The sequence below is a fragment of the Manis pentadactyla genome, chromosome 12, assembly GCF_030020395.1.
Source record: "Manis pentadactyla isolate mManPen7 chromosome 12, mManPen7.hap1, whole genome shotgun sequence".
NCBI classification, from domain to species: domain Eukaryota; kingdom Metazoa; phylum Chordata; class Mammalia; order Pholidota; family Manidae; genus Manis; species Manis pentadactyla.
The window spans coordinates 13,154,291-13,157,696 of NC_080030.1; the positions used below are offsets into that span (position 1 = coordinate 13,154,291).

Consider the following 3,406-nt stretch of genomic DNA (forward strand, 5'->3'; position numbering starts at 1 on the left):
CACTGAGGGTCTTGGTGACCCTGTCTTCAGTGTGCCCGGCAACAAAACAAAGAGGTAGAAAAGAGCAAATGCAGTTGGCTCCCGTGTTGAGGTGTAGCACAACTTTTCTGAATGAAAAGTCAGGATGTGTGATTTATGAGTCATGAGATAGCACAATAAAATCAGACTCAAAGCTTAACAGTTAATGACACACCTTTATTGAATAGAATAACATGGAAAACCCAAGAATGTGTGGCAGCTGGGCTTACGAAGCACACTCCTGAGAAATAACGGCTAGTACTGAGCCCACAGCATGCCCGACAGCGGTGGGTTTTTGACACACAATCCTCTTTTTGTTTTATTAACCTTATTTTACAGATGATGATGAAGTCCCAAAAATAAGTCACATGACTGTTGTCTGGGATCACACAGCTGCCTACATCTGCCTCCAAAGCCCACTACCCACTCCATAGTTCTCAGGAACCAATCCTGAGAGAAACATTTCCTGCAGTCCCTGGTGAAAGAGTCCCAGCAGGACCTTTTGAGGCTCTGCCTGGGACAGGGCTGCCACCTCAAGCAGGGAACTGCTCTGCAGAGCCAGCTGTAGGAACAGCCCCGCTGTTCAGACAAGTCCACTCTCATACGAGGATGTCCTCTCCCAGAGACTGCAATACTCTTGCGTCTCTCCCAAGGGCAACTGCTTTGTGGCCAGAGGTCTGCCTGCTGAAGTATCATCAGGCCCAAGAAATGCTCTGTGCCCCTGGGCAGGACCGGACCTTGTTTCCACATCGTTCCTCCTGTGGGCTCAGTTAGTTGACCACATGGGGTTCAGTTACTGCAGGTGATGAGGTGACTGTCACACCAAGTTTTGGCTTTACTGAGATGATAGGTCTGGATGGGCCTAGATTTACTCAATCACCCACTGCTTTTTAAATAACTTTTATTGTCTATATGGTTTTCTAAGTTTGAAAAACATTGTCAAAGCTAAAAAATTACCTATATGCAGATGTTAAGAAGAATGAGATACAGTAGATCTATGTATAGAAGGAACAGTTTCCAAAATACATCACTGAGACATACAGATATGCTTATGGATACATAGTTTTATCTCTGAAAAGATACATCAGAAAACTGGGCAGAAACTGGCATACTGTGCCTATTATTTAGTAATCTGCATTTCCAGAAATATTTCCCCATGTTATTAAATATTCTTTGGTTTTGTGTGTGTACATGGTATCACAGTATCCCGTTACTATAATGTGCTCTAATTAAGCAGCCCCTATTGCAACAAATTGAATTACCATTTATGGGATAGGTTTACAGTGCACAATGTAGCGCACACATCTGTCTGGGTTAAATTTCTCATGGTCCGTTTGCAGGATCAAAGCTGGCATGGAGACGGTTTTAAACTTCTTTCCAGTTTGCTTCTCAGGTGGGTCCCTTCAGGAAGTTCGTCGCACAGGAGTATGGACTTTTACTTATTTACTTCAGAGTCTTGTCCCCAAGTTCTTGGAGACCATCTGTGCAGCAGCCTCTATTTCTAGTAACTCTCTCTACTGCCTTCTGGTTTGGCCCACTGAAATGAGCCTGGGTGAGGCCCTGTGATGCTTAAATTTTCAGTCTCTGCTAAATGGCACTGTAAATATGAAATGGATGTATCAAAGTAGTGGCCACAGGTGTGCCATCTTTCTGAGGGGCAACTGACCAAGATCGGTATTAAATGTGCAAACCCTTCCACTCGGGGTTAGACACACACACTACGACACTTTCAAAAATGGTCTGAAAGTGGACCAACCCAAGACTCCAGTCTGGCTTCGATAAATTACAGCACATCCACACCACACTGTCCTATGCAGTCACTAAAGATGACCGTACAGATTCATTAACCTGTTTCGGTTCACAGATCCTCTTAAGAATCTGATAAATGCTGAGCACCTTCAACTCACAAGAATACCCATACCTACGACACTGCTTATCTGTCAAGTTCAGCCAGGGTGGATCACACGTCAAAACTTCCTGTACAGATCTTTACTGGCATGGAAAAAATGCCCACACCATCCAGATTACTGAGCATTATATTAAACAGAGCAGACCCACGACGTTCCGTCTGCCTGGAGTGTTCGCATCGCTAGCTCCTGATTGGGATCTCGGTGAAACCTCACCTCCCAGTCCCACCTGATAACTGTTATCACTGTAGCCAGACCCTCCACCCCATCTAATAAGATCTCGGCGCTCTGCCGTTTCCTTAATGCTTTTGTAAGGATGTATTTGTTTACTGACTTACAGGTCTGCCCCTTACAGGCTGTGGGCTCCCGAGAACAGAGCTCAGGTCTGACTTGTTCACCGTTGCATTTACGAGCCACATCCTGCCTGTGTTTTTGTCAACCAAGAAATGGTCTTCACTGGGGAACATTTCCGATCAATTGAGAACAGGAAAGACTAACTTGAAAGCATTCCATTTTTCTCATTTGTACACCTGTATTTTAAAAACGGTACTCAAAGACATTTTGAGCCCCATCAACAAAAAGACGTATGGATATCTTTCTCTCTGGTTATACACCTTGACTTTGCCCCTCGGCCCTAAGAGCTTAAGATATTTGCTACATGGCCATTCACGTAAGTTTTACAGCAATAAAAAAGTATATCTAAAATACACGGACATCTAACTGCATAGGAAAACTAGAGAGGTATCGCCCAACAGGCGTCAGTGATGGCAGTTAAGTGGGTCAGATTCCAGGGGGGCGCCCCATCCACCTTTCTCTGCCTTTCATCGGCCTTTCTCTTGTTGCTTATTGTTCCCCACAACTAGCAAGCATTAGCTTCTCGTTTTACAAGCGCTGCAATAGCATCTGCTTCGGGAAGGTGCCGTGCCCTGGGGCGCCCGAGGGTTGAGCCTCTGCACAGAAGCCACGCGAGCCCCACGGGGCACGGTCTGGGGCGGCGGGGGTACAGGTCCCCCGCCCCAAAGTCCTCCTTACCAAAGCACTGGGTCGAGAGAAAGGATCTTTGGAACCTCAATTAGCCAGGTTCCATCCCCGCCGAGCCCGTCGCTTCCGGTTCTGCTTCCACCACCGGGCCAGCCCAGGAGACTGCGGGACGCTCCTCACCGCAGCCCCTGAGCCGGGCAAGAGCTCAGGCGTCTGGCCCCGCGGAGACGGCGGCCGGCCAGGCCCTCAGGCTGCGACACGAATCCCGAAAGGACACCCCAGCCGCGGCGAACCACAGCCCGCCCGGGTCCAGAGGTTCTCAAGACAGCGAACGACCGGAGCCCACTCCGCGCCTGCTCGGGAAAGCCCCTGCGCGTGCTCGCTGCGGGCCCCTCCCACGCGCCCGGCCTCGCGCGGCTTCTTCCCGCCCGCCTCCTGCCCTCACTTCCGGGGTTTCCTAGCGACGGCCGTAAGTGACGGCGGAATCAGGCCGCGAGGCC

General features: G+C 49.0%; 1 long non-coding RNA gene across 1 annotated transcript; it reads right to left on the reverse strand.

Annotated features, from left to right (window-relative positions):
- Positions 1 to 181: 181 nt before the first annotated feature.
- Positions 182 to 3,214, reverse strand: LOC118907474 (uncharacterized). Its single transcript, XR_005022821.2, has 2 exons — positions 2,958 to 3,214; positions 182 to 1,615 (listed from the first exon to the last, which is right to left on the reverse strand). It is a non-coding gene; the product is annotated as an uncharacterized LOC118907474 (long non-coding RNA).
- Positions 3,215 to 3,406: the final 192 nt, after the last annotated feature.